We start from the raw sequence: 16,788 nt of genomic DNA, 5'->3' as shown, positions 1-16,788 counted from the left end.
CTTAAATGAGTTATAAAAGACTTTTTTAAAAAAGCCCAGCATGACATGGTTAAATGCTTAATCAATTAAAAGAAGTCACATAATTAGATTGTTATTATTTATCCAATTTATAGAAATTCCTGTTTAAACAAGTGCTAAGGAGAAAAATCCTTTTGTTTTTGTTTGTTTTGTTTGTTTTGTTTGTTTTTGTTTTGTTTGTTTTTGCTTAATTCAACCCTTGTTACTAAAACCATTTATTTAATGTTGAGGACACTTAACAACATATTCCTAAAAAGCTTTCCTACATAGCAATGTTCTGTAAATCCTTTTTGTCACAGTGCATTTTGTTACAAATTGGAATGGGAGGGGGGACAAGAAAGGTTAATTGTAAAATGACTTAAATATTTTTAAACCTGAAGAAATTTTAAGACTCAAATGTTTAAGGGGAGAAAATTATAGTTTTCAGGTATAATAAAAATACTTTGAGTCATAAAAGATCACTACAAATGAACAGGTTTTTTTTTAATACTGAGGACAGTATCTTAAACGTGTAAAAAAGAAAAAAATCATAGTTTAGCTCAACCAACCTGTGTTGAATATCCATCACCCCATTATTTCAGTAAATAGATAAAAAATTAAGTCATAACTGTTAGGCAGGAAGTTAGCCATGAGTAACGAGAGGGGGCCCTGTAGGCTGAATGTCCAACAGCCACCTAAACCCGCCAAGCTATTTGCCAATCCCGTCCCAAACACGCCCCCATCAGTACTCCAAAATGGTCAGGGGACCGGAAAAATCCCCCACTTGCCGACTGGACGGACTTTCCCCACTCTGGCATATGCACACACCTCAAGCTACCATGTCCATAGATAACCTTTGGCGGCCATTAGGCTCATTAAAAGTTCATAAATATTCTATGTAGAATATACATCTGATTATAACAGACTGAATTATGGGTAGGACATGTGCAGCAGAGCCTCTTGTTATATAACCTACAGCTGTCAATCAAGACTGTCAATCAACGATCTTGCCTTAAAAACCCTACACTCCAGCACTCAAGGGACACTGCCTTCCTTGGCCTGGCCCACTTCTCTCTTGACGTGTTCTCTCTGTTCTCTCCTTAGCTTCAATAAACTCTCTTGCAATGGGTAAGACCTCAGATTCTTCTTTGCGTCCTTACCAAGAACCGAGGCCCACAGGAGGAGGGTTTTCCAGACTCTTCCACCAACAATAACCATACTGCTGCTGTAAATAAACAGAAGTTATAATAAGCTAATTTAATTTACAAAATAAAAGTAAAATATATTTAAGAAAACAACAGATCTTTGATCTCATTCAATTTGATTTGGTGTAATTTCAGAGCCTTAATTTCTTCTGCTGTAACATGAAAGGTGTGGTCATGAAAACTTCAGCCATCCCTCAATCTGTCTATTACTCAAAGTAGTTGCATGATCAAATAAAATAATTAATATAACAATAATAGTATTATGAATAGCTAATATATATTGACTTCTAAAAATATGCCAAGGCCTATACTAAATGCTATGTGTGCTGCATCTAATTTAATCCTCCCAACAAATTTATGAGGTACTTTTATTTCCATTCATGATGTGAAGGGAGGAAAAAGCACAGGAATTTAAATAACTTTTCTTTAAAGGCCCTATCTCCAAACACAGTCACATTCTAAGGTACTGAGGGTGAGAGCTTCAAGTTCTGAATTTTGAGAGGGAGACAGAATTCAGCCCATTAATTTACCTTTTAGAGTCACAAGATTAAGAAATGTAATTGCTTGCCTGTAATTAAGAAACCTCTATTCTAATATCTCTGTTACACCTCAGTAAAGCCAGTAATTCAGATAGCTATTACCTTTTCCTACATGTATAAATTGGTAGAAATATACATATATTCCAAAGTGCTGATGTGACAAAAAAGGGTTAACACGTGAAAAAGTTCTGATTCTTAGAAAAACCAGTACTATTTAAATTCAACAACTTAAAGTTACCTTTGTTAAAGGACATCTAAGGAAAGAAATAGAAAATAAACATCCTTACTGATGGTAAGTGCTTAATTCTACATACAATTCAAATCGCAGTATATGCAGCTCAATGGGACTTTAGAAACTGTTGCAAACACACTTGCTTCACAGATGAGGAAGATGAGCCTGACACTGGTAAAGTGACTTGTCCAAGGTCACGGATATAGTTAGTTCCTGCTAGAGCAAGTGCTGATTCCTAGTTCACTGTTCTTTTCCCTATTCTGTACTGTCTCCTGTGGTTTTCCCAGGATCACGGGCTTAACAGTTTCCTGGAGTGATTATTTGTTTTAGAAATAACACTTACTTCATGTCTGGAGAGATTCACAAGTAGTTGCCTTCTTTTTTCAACCTAAGTTCAATTTAAGCTAAAGCTGAATTTTTAAAAATCTGTGAATTCATCATGTAATTTTTAAGTCCTCATAAGACCTGCTGCAGACAAAAATCTCACCCTTCAAATAATATACATTTTCTTAATTGAAACATATATTAAAATATGTATTAACCTAATAACCAAAATTCATTATATCACAAACAATCTATTACATGCACACATTTTTCTACTACTGTGTGTTTCTCAAGTGTTGCCTGATCCAACAGCGGGTCTCAAATCACCTTCCAAAATGCTTCAAAATCATTTGCATATTTGTTCTTACAGTACTAAGCAAAATGAAAAGCAATTCAATTACAATTATTTAGGGCTACTTATATCTAAGGAAAATACCTTCAAAGAGTCATGCACTGTAATAAATGTCTTCCAAAGTTCTCCCAATAAGGAATTAACCCAGAAGTAATGCCATAATTCTGGAGAATTTATTAATACTATCCAGTCAATTTCCCCCCCTTACAGGCTCTCCTCCAACAGAGTCAGGCCTTGAAATGGGAATGCGAGCATGAAACTTTGATCTAAGCTGACTTGGAGGAAGCAGGAGCACCAGGAGGAACAGACATTTTTGTGTTTTTTTTAAATTAATTAATTTTTATACAATTTTTAAAAGTTACACTCCATTTACAGTTATTACAAAATATTAGCTATATTCCCCATGTTGTATAATACATCCTTGTAGCCTATGTTACACCCAATAGTTTGTACCTCCCACTCCCCCACCTCTATACTGTCCTTCCCCTCCTCCCCACTGGTAACCACTAGTTTGTTCTCTTTATCTGTGAGTCTGCTTCTTTTTTTGTTGTATTCACTAGTTTCCTGTATTTTTTAGATTCCACATATAAGTGATATTATACAGTATGTCTTTCTCTGTCTGACTTATTTCAATTAGCATAATGCCCTCCAAGTCCACCCATGTTGCTGCAAATGTCAAAATTCCATTCTTTTTTATGGCTGAGTAGTATTCCATTGTGTATATATACCACATATTCTTTATCCATTCATCTGTTGATAGACACTTAGGTTGTTTCAATATCTTGACAATGGTAAATAATGCTACTATGAACGTTGGGGTGCATGTATCTTTTCAAATTAGTGTTTTTGCTGGTTTTTTTTTTTGGATGTACAGCCAGGAGTGGAACTGCTAGGTCATACGGTAATTCTATTTTTAGTTTTTGAGAAACTTCCATACTGTTTTCCACCATGGCTACACCAATTTACATTCCCACCATTAGTGTAAGAGGGTTCCCTTTTTTCCACATCCTCGCCAACATTTGTTATTTATGTTCTTTTTTGATGATAGCCATTCTGACAGTTGGATGATATCTTACTGTGGTTCTGATTTGTATTTCCCTGATGATTAGCAATGTTGAGCAACTTTTCATGCAACTGTTAGCCATCTGCATTTCCTCTTTGGAAAAATGTATTTTCAGTTCTTCTGCCCATTTTTCATTTTGTTGTTTTTTGTTTTTTTGATGTTGAGTTGTATGAGCTCTTTATGTACGTGGGATATTAATCCCTTATCAGTCATATCATTTGCAAATATTTTCTCCCATTCAGTAGGTTGTTTTCGTTTTGTCAATGGTTTCCTCTGCTGTGCAAAAGACTGGATTTAAAGAGAGCAGCATTCAAATAGAGACTCTACCATAGACTCAATATACACAAGGAAACATAACTTCAAGGTAATATTGGGATTCATCAGCATGAATTTGTTTACACTTAACATCAAATGTTTTCTTCCTTTTTCTTTCTGAAGATAGAGTTTCAAAACCATGAGTTTATTATTATGAGTATAAAAAATTCAATGCCAGAAAACTCTAACAAAGTTATCCAATTTGGAATAAATTTTATCTTGAAATTACAAAGGAAATTCAAGGACTTCAATTCATTACAAACGGAAATTCTTCACATTTGTGAGGAAAAGCATGATTTTATTTCTATGTAGAGCCAAAGAATGAATAGTGGCAGAAAGTAACAATCCGATTATTTGCCTTATTTTGGCCTCCAAAACCGTATCTTACTGGGGGGTTGTTAAGGTTAGTTTGGGGAGAGAGGCAAGATGATCTGCTGGAAGAAAGAGGACTCTATCTTTTGATCCAAGTCAATCCCTCTCATTGTTGATCAGCAACAAGTTATCCAGGTCCAAATGAGAAAATACCAAGTACCAGGCTACCTCACCCAGGAAAAAAAGCAATAGTAAAACACACAACTGTAAAGAGAAAATAACAGAGGATTTACCACATGCTGCTTTTTAAAACAAGATTTTACATAAAAATTCAAATTTATATATTTATTTATTTATATGTGTGTTATATAAATTTATTCAGTAAATTTTATTATATTAATAATCATTTTATGTATTTATAGTTATTTTGTAAATGTTTATGCAGACTATAAAATTTTATGCATTTATATATCCTATTAATTTCTACATATTAATATGTACTCTTTAAAGTTATGTAGGCGCATATGTATGTAAATGAACAGGATGTCCCACAGCCTTCTGAAGATGTCTCAGCTCTTCTTTGAGACATTTTTTAGTACATAGCCATTACTATGGACATTTGGGATTGAAGGGATCAAAGCTTCACACACATTTTTTGTCATTTAACTTTCCCTTTGAATGCTTTATAGGACCCTTTCTATACTCTAACAGAGTTTCCTACCAAAAGGCCATCAGCTACCTTCAGTCTGAAAGTCCAGCCCATCATCCTTCTCCAGGCTCATTTATGTCTCCCTGCTCCCTCTCTCTTTTTGACTTGAAAGGCTGAGTGAAAGGGAAAGGATCATAATTAGCAGATATGTCTGGTCAGCCAAGTGCATTCTCAGACCCTATGATCAAAAATATTTTTAAAAAAGCAAGATACGAAAGCAAATCTCAACCTGACAGAGCTGGTGGATTCGCTCTGCATGATCCTCTCTTGCCACCCTAACTGGTGCTGTGGAAAGGGCTCCTCTCTTTCTGCTCATTGTTAACTAACTTTTTGAATGTGAATCACAGCTGCCCCTGGATCAACTACTAGATTCACTTCTCTTTACCCACTGAGTTTCTTTCTCCTTCAGGACACTTGCCCTGACAGATTCAAGTGCCTAGATTTCATGAAAAATGCTTTGTACTAAAGGCAAACTTATCCATAATCCTTAGAAGTAAATTTTATGACCATTTCTGAAAATAGGAACTCTTCAGTGGTTAATAACGGCAGTTTTACCTTGACTGAGAAATGCATCAGACAGCTCAGTTGCTTAGGTACTACAATTCTTCAGGGTTTAGTTCTATTCAGGATAGTTGGCTTTGCCCATTACGTGAATTTTTTTCCAGCCTAAAGACCAGATTTAAAAAAAAAAATCTTTACCATGGCATCTATCCAATAAATTCTGTCTAATTTTAGTTCTAAAAGGCTCTTCGTTTTTTTCACGTGACTCTTACAAACCCACCCATTTACTTTTCTGATTTGGCATAATAATTTGATACTGAAGTTCTGGCATATTGATTTATTTCACTTAGCTCTCCTTTATTTTCATCCAAACTGCTCTGACCACAAATAGGTGTGGATGGTAGGATACTGACACTCAAACTCACATAGTTGTGTGGCCTTCATCCTTTCATACATGATCTGATAGAGTTATAACCAACATGTTTTTTTTTTGTTTTTTTTTTTTTGTGGTATGCGGGCCTCTCACTGCTGTGGCCCCTCCCGCCACGGAGCACAGGCCCTGGACACGCAAGCCCAGTGGCCATGGCTCATGGGCCCAGCCGCTCCACGGCATGTGGGATCCTCCCGGACCGGGGCATGAACCCGTGTCCCCTGCATCGGCAGGCGGACTCTCAACCACTGCGCCACCAGGGAAGCCCACCAACATGTATTTTTAAATAAATGGATAAGATTACAGAAGAATGGCTGGAGGATCACTTTACATATCCTAACTCTGGCATCCTTGAGGATAGGGCCTATTCTACTCTGCTTCTGCTTCACAAGGCCCTCAACACAGTTGGTTCTCAGCGAGAGGCTGTGGATCTAGTAGAGTTACTTGTAGCTGTGAATCACTTGATTGCCATTATTTGTAGTTTTCAACATTTAAATTAATAAAATACATGCACTAAAATGTTTTGACATTCACGATGCTTGCTCACATAAAATGAAATAAATTTATAACTAGAAAAAACTGGGGATTCCTTAGTCTAGACAAATATAACAAAATACAAATAGGCATCTTAATTTTAACTCAAAGAGATAAGTGATTGCTGACCACCACTGTTTGTTAGCAGAAAAACAAGGACTAGAAGCCAGGGTGCTGGTGCACAATCTCCTACAATTTCCACCATCATAGCTCTTCCTCCATGCTAGTCTTACTTCGTTGCCCACACCAAGAGCATTCAATCCCAATAAGAGTTAACAGTAACAATAATAACAGTAACAATAGACTAATATTTATCAAGCACTTACTATATACTAGGCAATCTATTCCATGTTTTGCATTTATATATTTCCTCATGTAATCATATAATTAGTACACGCAAGGTACAAGTATCCCCATTTTACTGATGAGGAAACTTCCACTGAGAAAGGTTAAAAATTTACTCACAGTGAACACACCAAGAAAATGCCAGTTAACTGTGCCTCTGACCATTATATTACCATTGTCCTTCCTGATGAAAATATTCTCTTTTTATGTTTCATCTGCAGTAGCTAATATACCCACTGTCAGAATATATCTTAATTGCTTCTCAAGAATTACATTGTTTCAACCAGCAAATAATATCCTGATTCCCGTGGAATCATTTCCAAATGTAAACCACAGAAAAATTTAAAGTCATATAAACCAACTCTGTTAAGTTTTTCCTTATTTGAACACATTATTTACATGCCCAGACAAAGGAACTCAGTGTTGTGTCACAAAAGGTATTTGCCATACCAGAAACAAAGATACAAACTGTTTCAGAAAGCAGTGATGTATGTTTTATTATATTTGATCCTGAAACAAGAATTAGTTCCCCTAAAGGTCATTACAATGACAGTAACAATATCCAGTAATGCTAATCTCATTTCCTTGGGAATGCTATTCAATAGAGTGAGATTCATTTTCTAGAGGTTATGAATTCACATTTATTTTAAGACAAATAAAACAAGCCACAAAATGGAGAGGCAGAAGACTGCAGCAACTCCTCCAGGTTATTGTGGGATAAGCTGCAAAATTACTCATTGATGCTTAAGGTCATTAGTGAGGAATTAGTCTTCTGAATATTATGCGACATAGACTAGTGTTCTGGACATAAAAATTTTATGTTGTGATCCTTGAACTGGTGTTTACTCTCACTACTTAAAAAAGGCTGCTCATTATGTGCTACCTGACACTTTCTTGAATCATTCAATTCTACTCTATCTTTGTATAGTCTAGTTATAAGCCAGTGTGGTTGTTACCTTTAAAATTTGGACTTTTACACTTACAGCCTATATTAAAAAGTAGTATCTTATAAAGCCTTCAAAAATTATTCATAAATATTCATTTAAATGCATTAAATAAAAATATGTATGGTCTATTGCTCATGAGAAAAAGTGCCTGAGAAAATAAAGGGAACTGAAGACATTTAGGCAAAAACCACCACACTCTCTAGGCTTTTGACTGTAATTTAGAGGTCACTGAGTCTAATCCCCTACCTGGTGCCTGATTCCTTTCATATAAACACTGTTTGAATATTTCTAGCTATGGGAAAACACCTGATTCTTTTAATTTTCCATTAGGTCTAATTATTAGAAAGTTATTCCTCATTATTGTGGAGAATCATGGGAAAATCCTCTTCATGAGGCCTGAGATCATCTGGTAGCAAGTAACTGTTTTCTGTTCTCATGGCAGCCAGACTAAGATTATTATCTATGAGTTTTTAAGAAGCCCCAAAGATGTATGTGCCCCTTCTCAGTGTGTAGACTACATATATGAAACTAGGGAGAGGAAGGCAGAATGTCTGAAAATCTCATGCTTTCAAGCCCCTTTGTTTAGATATAATGTGTGCTTTACTTTTAATTTCAGTGTCCCAAATGATGAATGGGAATTGGGCTTAGATGTGGCCACATGGGCATAATTTCTGCCCAGAGAGAAGCAATTCAAGGTTTCAGTGCCTTCCACTCCCACCCCTCCTGGAATGACTGATTGACCAATGCTGGCAAAGGCCCAGCTGTAGTTAGTGGTCCCACAGTAAGTCATCCATTGACCATGCCAGCTTTGGGGCCCAGGACAGGATAGCCAGGTGAAGAGTGTCACCCTCATGCAGTGAGCACAATAGAGTATACGATTAACTATTTTTTTGCTGGGCACAGATTCAATATAAATGAAAACAATGAAATAGTCGGGCCAATCTCTATTTTTTAGTGTCTTGAAATTTCCATTACAGTTCTTTATATATCAATTATGCCTCAATAAGCTTGTTTCTGAAAAAAAATTGGAAGCAGTCATCTGAAAAAGATAAATTATGCTGCAAAAGCAAATTAACCCCAAAACCCCAGCTGCTTAGCTCAACCAAGACTAATTTCACAATGCATGTATACTATGCATTAGCACAGTTACTAAGAGACTCAAGCTGGTGGAAAATTCCCCAATATTAACCTCACTATCTTGAATATGTTGCTTCTTTAATGCAAATAGAAGGGGGAAAGAGCACTGATGCATCTCACAGCAGTAATGAGGTGTCATAGCTCAGAAATAATACACACCCCTTCTCTGGTCATGTCCCATTGGCCAGAAATAATCTCATGGAAATGCAATCTTCTGAGTGCCAGGAGAAGAAGCAAACTTGATATTGGTAAGCACTGGTAAAGTCTATCACATTATAACCGAGGTCTCCTGAGACCTTTTATTCTCCAATCTAAACATTCCTAATTCTTTCACATGTTCTTCAAATGGCATGGTTTCCTCTACCCTTCTTCTCCTTATAATTGCTACTTTACTTTAAAGATGTTTTCACATTAGTTTGTGAACCCCTTGATTTCACAGGCAGGATTTTGTGACTATGTTAATTTTGTAAAGGAAGAGGAATATCACTTTTAATAGACTCTCCAAACTGAGAAAGTTTAGGGATCACTACTCAGGTATCTCATCATTTCCTTTCTAATATAATACCCCATGGGTGCAACGTTCTGGAAAATTTCTGAACAGCATTGCTCTACTACCTAGTCTGGATATATTAAACGGTCATTATTTTTTTTTAATATTTATTTATTTGGTTGTGCCAGGTCTTAGTTGTGGCAGGTGGGTTCCTTAGTTGCAGCTCACCAGCTCCTTAGTTGCAGCACACGGGCTCCTTAGTTGTGGCACATGAACTCTTAGTTGTGGCATGCATGTGGGATCTAGTTCCCTGGCCAGGGATCAAACCCAGGCCCCCTGCATTGGGAGTGCCAAGTCTTAACCACTGTGCCACCAGGGAAGTCCCAAACAGCCATTATAACATAAAATTTGCATCCAATTTTTTTATAGACTGTTGTCCTATACTGAGTTTACGGACCAAAAAACAAAAAAATGTAAACCACTTGCACTGCTAACAAATGCTGCTGCTTCTTAGTCAAATGATTTAGAGTGGCTTTTGTTTTTACTGATCTTTTAGACTACATGCGGAACTATCCACTTTGTATTCACAAGCTCAAGGTTCACATCATTTTGAATATTGATTCTAACATAAAGCACACTATCGATCTTTCCCGTGTACCTTTGAGTCTTCTGCATGTAGTTGATATATTCATGTAAATCACTGACACAAGTATTGGTCCAGTTCAGTGCAAATTGCCAAGGCAAAGAACACACACATGAAAGTTCCCTCTGCTCTTCCCAGCATTCCTCCATACTGTCTCCTCTGCTACATTTCCAAAGTTGTATACTATAGACTATTAATTTCAATAGATGTCACAAAGGTAAAAGGGATGGACCAAGGATGTGGTCAACTAAGTTTGTAAAATACTATATACTGGATTCTGCCCTCAAAGAGAGGCTTGCTAGCTGTGTAAACTTGGCAAGTTCAGAACTTCTCTGGTGTCAGTTTCCTCGTGTGGATAATGAGGATAATATTAGCACCCATCTGACCATAGAGCTGTCATATTAAACAAGTTAACTCAGGCAAGTTAATTCAAATAGTGCCTGACACACAGTAGGCACTCAAAACATTTTGGTTCTTATTTTCATGGTGGTTATATCAGCATTGAAAGGTTTTGAAAAACTTTGCAGTAAATAAATCTGTTTGGCTTTGTCCAGCCAGTTTTCTTCATATAATTTGACACCAGAACAATTACATTTTCATCCAATGTCTTGCACTTCGGGAAATGCTATATGATTTATAGCATTTACTTAAGTCCAGGATCAGCAATTGGTCAGAATCAGGAACAGGGTGAGAAAATGACCATGTTTCAGGTTGGTAAGATAATCATGCTGTTTTCTTACTTCAACTTCTCCCACAAGTGTCAGCCTGACTCTTGTACTGGATCTCACCAGAAACACTTAATTCATCCTGTCCAAATACAGCATCAAACATTATAATTATCTCTGTCTGATATGAGGGATTAGATGGAAAAAATAAAACACTCTGTTTCTTATCTTCTATGTTCCTCTTATTATATCAAGACAATTTTTCTATGCACACTGCACACTTCTGAATAACAAATAAACCTGTTAGAAGATTTCAAGGAGAGGAAGTCAATGTTTTCCTCTTGTTTTCCTCTCCATGATAAATAAAGCACAGATTTCTATTCTCCAAGGGTAGAGTCCAACGTCCCTATATTTAGAATCAAGGGTAGGATTAAACCTAACATGTATTTACTAGATATTAATAAACTACGTCATGGGAATTCTTGTGTAAGATACAGAATTGGTTTCCCCAGTGCTATGGAGGATATGACTTACCAGTATTAGTTTAATAAAGAGCAAACAAGGTCTGTCCTTAATAAAAAGAAGAGCATCTCAGAAACCCCTCAGAAGGAGCAGCCTGTGAAACTCTAGTACTTTCTGTCTAACAAAGCCAACCTGATACTTAGAAGCTTCCCCACATCTCACCAAAATGGAGATTATTAGATACCTGGCACTTTGGGACAACTCTGTTACCCAGAGTAGATAAACAGAAAAACTGCATTTTGTATTTTATCAGAAAGCACATGAAATGTAAATTAATTTAACAAAGGATTTTAATCTATCCACATTTTAAAAATATCTGCCAACTGAATTTTTTAACCTGAAAACTTAATAGTAAGTGAAGATTCAAGCCACATTAAGTCACTGCAGCCCAGAAAGCTATCTGCTTAACAGCTCTCAACATTCCTCAAAGGTAAAGATGCCCTGGTTGTTAACAGTGATAATTGTCTACTTCAAAAACATGAATTGGATTAGTATTAATTTGAAGGTAGAGAATGTGCACCGCTTTGATAGTTGACAAATCACACTTGCTTCAGTTTTTTAGAGTATTAATAGAAAAGGCCATGTTTTCTGAATAGTCTGCATCCCGTCATTTCTGCTTCCTTAATACCTGGAATCCTTTTTCGCTTCTGCATGCAGACACCACTGCCTGAGTTCAGGCACTCCTCATGTCTCACCTCACTCGCTGTAGCAGCCCCCCAACTGGTCTCTGTTCTTCTGCCTGCCCTCCTTCCCCACCATCCCTTCAGTCCAGCTTCTCTATGACTCCCAGAATGAGCTTTCTAAAGTAAAACAGACTACTTAAAACCGCTCAATATTTCTCCATTACATTCTGGGTAAAATTCAAACTGCTCAGTTGCCATACAAGGTCTTTTGTGACCACCTGTCCCCTTCCTACCTCCCAGCCTCATCTCTCAGTACTTTCTTCTAGCATCTCCTTTCCCTGCCTCTTTGCTTCCCCTGGATTGTTCTCTCTCCTACTTCTTCCTATGGCTAATTCCTACTTACCCTCCAAAATTCAGGTCAGATGACCTCCTCCAGAATGGTCTCTCATACACACTCACACACACTCACAATCACCCTAGATTGGGTGCCCTTCCTTGACGTCCCTTAGTGCCACATACCAATGTGAATTTTGGTAATTATCATTGTGCATGGCAATTGTCTACCCTTCCTTCCTTCCTCCCTTCTTTACCTCCTTCCTCCCTTGCCTCCTGCCCTCCCTATTAGATTGTCAGCTTTTACACTGAATTACTTTAGATGGGAGACCATATTTTTATGCCCTAACTTCTGGAACAGATTTAGTCAGTAATGGTTTCCTATGTGAAATAAGAATATCATTCTGAATAATGATCCAGTCAATATTTGCTTAACACTTTTGTGACTAACGTGATGTACAGTATTTAAAATAAAAAAATATAGAATAATGACAGGCAAGAAATAAACTAGCCTTTAAACGAATAAGCCTTTCTTGCTTTGAAACTAGTCAGCCAAGCAGCCCTCCAGATCACTGAAATAAGCAACGATCCTATGTGCTAATGAGCCAAAACACCACAAACCATAAATTACATCTTGCCACTCTCAGCCATTATAATCTTATAACTATTCTGAGGATCAAATCTGGGCTGCCTCAGCATTGCACTACTGGTGGCTGTTGAAGTCACATAGAAAGGACATGTGCTGCTTTCGCCACAAGATTCCCATGAATCCCCAGAAGGTAATGTTGATAAACCAAGGTTTGACAGGCTTCTAATGTTTTCAGTGTTGACTGAGCCATACTGTTGGAAACTTTTTCAGAGATCACTCTCCTGGAGATTCATAGCACCATCTGTAATACAGATCTTATCTCCCATAAGTTCTGCAATTTTACATGTTTTTCTTTCGGCAGTGGCCATAATACTGAAATTTCAGTATTATAATCACATTAGAGGGGACAATAAAAAAATATTCTTATGGTGGCAGTCTATCAGAGAAGAAAGGTAGCATATGGCTCATGTCAAAGAAATCAGCAATTAATTTACTAAAATCTGGAAGAATGGATGAACAAAAAGACCACCAGAACAAACAAAAGACACAGATGGGATATATTTCTAGGTGTTAGTGGAAGAGAGTGTTAATGCTTACTAAAAGAAAAGATCCTTTGAGCATGAAGACCTTTTCTTTCTGACTCTTTTAATCCAATGCCCAGAAAACTGTTGGCACATAGTCAGAACCCAAAACATATTTGATAAGTAAATCAATGCATGAAGAAATGAGAATATGATTTTACTGAGTAGCTAAAATGTCGACTGGATAATAAAAGAGGAATAGAGAGCCTATATTTTTCTTTTATTTATTTTTGGCTGCATTGGGTCTTCATTGCTGCATGCAGGTTTTCTCTAGTTGCAGCAAGCAGGGACTACTCTTTGTTGCAGTGCATGGGCTTCTCATTGAGGTGGCTTCTCTTGTTGCACAGCACGGGCTCTAGGAGGACGGGCTTCAGTAGTTGTGGCACACGGGCTCAGTAGTTGTAGCTCATGGGCTCTAGAGCACAGGCTCAGTAGTTGTGGTGCACGGGCTTAGGTGCTCCGCGGCATGTGGGATCTTCCCGGACCAGGGCTCAAACCCATGTCCCCTGCATTGGCAGGTGGATTCTTAACCACTGTGCCACCAGGGAAGTCCCGAGAGCCTACATTTTTATAAGCAATATTAAATTTTGCTAAGAAGAAACAACAGGTCTGACAGAGTCCTCAACTTTAACCCTTTTGTAAAATGGGCACCTAAGACTACTCCTTATCAGAATTATTTCAAAGAGTTTCATTTATTAACATTTACACTATGATGAACTGAACTTCCTCCACTTTTCTGGAAACGCTTTTTACCTGGAAGCAAAGAGGAGAGGAGACTCTTTTGAAGTCTTGTCCATATGTTTTCACAGAGCCTAGCTGAGATCCAGGGCAGAACCATGGCCCTCCCTTGTACTAATTGCTGGCTAGGAGCCCCCAAAGCACCTTCTCTACCACACAGCCACCCAAATCAAGTTGGGAGGGAATGGCCATGAAAAGAGAGCTGAGTTCTGCCTCCCCATACCCCATAGATCTTCAGAACATTGCAGAGCCTTCAAAGAGCCTTCAAAGTTTGGGCATATAGACAACAGCACTTTTAAAGCACAAGGCTTTGAGGTCAAACTATCTCAGATTTGCATATAAATATACACCAGGCCAACTGTGGAACCTTAAGCAAGCTACTTAAACCTTTCCAATGTCATCAGTATTTACATAGATAAAATGGAGAAGACTATTAACACGTACCTCATCATATTATTGAAGAATTTATATAAATATTTAGATAATGCAGCATTGGTGGTATAGTGGTGAGCATATGGGCCTTCCAAATTGAATTGAGATTCACTTGTATAAGAGGCATCATTTCAAGCCAGAATGGTTCCCAGTGTCCTCCTTATGAAAAAAAAAAAATGAGGTACTTCCATTTATAACATCATTCGTCTTCCTATCTTGATGGCAAAAGTGAATTTCCTGGCACATCCCATTTTGAAGCCTGTGATAAACCTAATATGAGGCTTCTGCTGACAACATTCCAAATGCATTTCAGTTACTGTTCTCCAATAAAATCTACTTTTCCCCCTCCTTATAAACTGCTTTAGGCACCAGAAACAATAAGGTAGTTCTTGGATTCTCTCAGCTGAAAACATTCTTGAGGAATGACTAAGAACTGGCCCCGATTCAGAGGTAACATCTTACTTTGGGCAAGGCAGCACCCAATGTGGAGAATCCAAAGGCAGAAAAAAGTCTTTGGTTTCCTCTATGGTAACTCAGAAAAGTATGAAAGTAGGGACATCTCCAATTCCAGTTAAAAAGAATGTAATTCTCCAAAAAAAAGAATGTCATTTTCAAAAAGAATGCACTTCAAGCTAATGGTCTATTTAAAATGGACCTGAGGTTAGTAAGGAAAATAAAATATGCTTAATGAACTTATTTCTTTAAGAATTATCTTATTTCCTTAAGATGGTTTGAAGTGAGCAAAATTAAACAACATTAATAGCCATGATACAGAAATGGACAGAAGTATGCCCAAAAATCATATTAATCTCTTTATTAAACTAGATGCAATTGCATAAATTAGTTACCAAATGACTAGAGAGCAATAGTGAAATCCCAGGGATTAAGAATGTTAAAATTAACCAAATAACCACACCATATCTCCCTTCCTCCACAGTCATCTTCACGCCAATCAATCCTCACAGAAAAGCAGCATCTTCTTCCCTCATCTGTCAAGTTTGCCACTCTCCTTCTCGGAACACCCCTGTATGTCTTATTCTTCTGCACAGCAGAACTGCAGATTAAGATCGACTCCTCCAATTTAGTTAGGGTCTCTCTCTCCCAGGTTTGTGTCTGCAGCATTTAATTTACTACTCAAACCCAGCTGAAAAAATGTTGTGTCCAATTTAAATAACTAAATAAAAGTCCTAGAGAAATGTTGGTTCATCGATGTGATTACTTAGAAATGTTACTATAGGGCCTCTTAGATACAGTTTTGAGCTTGGTGTTGACTTGGGATTGGCAGAGTTCAGATTTATATAGAAGGCCTTACCTATGTGTGTCCTTTAAATATAACCAGGTTCCTGAGAGCAGGGATGGGCTACACTAACTTGTTTACTTCTTGTTCATGCTAGTAGGCCCTAATATTGCCCAGAAATGCCCTGCCTGAGGAGAAGGAAGTTGCTCTGCTCTGGACCCTCACCACTCCTGCCCATTCCCCAGGCCCAGTATTGATCTCCTCAGAGGTCAACTCAGCTCGTTTCTTTCCTCTTTAATTCTGCAAGAGCAAGCACCGCTGCTTACCTTAGAACAGTCCTCCATCTTCTCAACAAGATAGAACATTGATGGAACACTGACATGACCTATAAGGATATTTATAAATTGTGGTCTGCACAGAGTGGGTTCTTCATTAAAGTCTGCTATTTTGAATTGAATTAATCAAATTGTAACACCAAATAATTATTCCCAGGTTCAAACTAAAAAATTAGATCTATCAAGAAGACAATCCTGGGCTTCCCTGGTGGCGCAGTGGTTGATAGTCCACCTGCCGGGAAGATCCCACATGCCGTGGAGCGGCTGCGCCCGTGAGCCATGGCCGCTGAGCCTGCGCGTCCGGAGCCTGTGCTCCGCAGCGGGAGAGGCCACAACAGTGAGAGGCCCGCGTAGCGCAAAAAAAAAAAAAAGAAGACAATCCCTTGAATATCTGATATAAGAGAACCCAATGAACATTGAATCTAATTAATTTATCTTATATGTTTTTATAAAAGAATGCCAGTGAGGTCATATGACTTGTCTAATATTAAACAGGCAGTTATTAGTCAGCCTACAAAGGACCTTCTATCCCCAAATATCTATGAATACTGAATGATTACTCATTAGACAATGTGATAAATTCTGTACAAAATGGTAAAATAATAGACCCCTTCCCACTTCTATACCAGTCCTAACATGACAATTCTTCATTAAATTG

At 37.6% G+C, this 16,788-nt stretch overlaps 1 long non-coding RNA gene across 1 annotated transcript in view; it reads right to left on the bottom strand.

The window, feature by feature from the left end:
- LOC309971060 overlaps positions 1-16,788 on the bottom strand; it is a 31,423-nt gene that overhangs the window by 384 nt on the left and 14,251 nt on the right. The window contains exon 4 of the long non-coding RNA XR_014326716.1: positions 1,158-1,222. This is a non-coding gene — a long non-coding RNA (uncharacterized lncRNA). The remainder of the gene's footprint in view (positions 1-1,157; positions 1,223-16,788) is intronic.

Source organism: Leucopleurus acutus, assembly GCF_964270905.1.
Source record: "Leucopleurus acutus genome assembly, chromosome: 14".
NCBI classification, from domain to species: Eukaryota; Metazoa; Chordata; class Mammalia; order Artiodactyla; family Delphinidae; genus Leucopleurus; species Leucopleurus acutus.
Note: the sequence above shows the minus strand (reverse complement) of the source record. Positions and strands in the feature narration are given on the sequence as shown.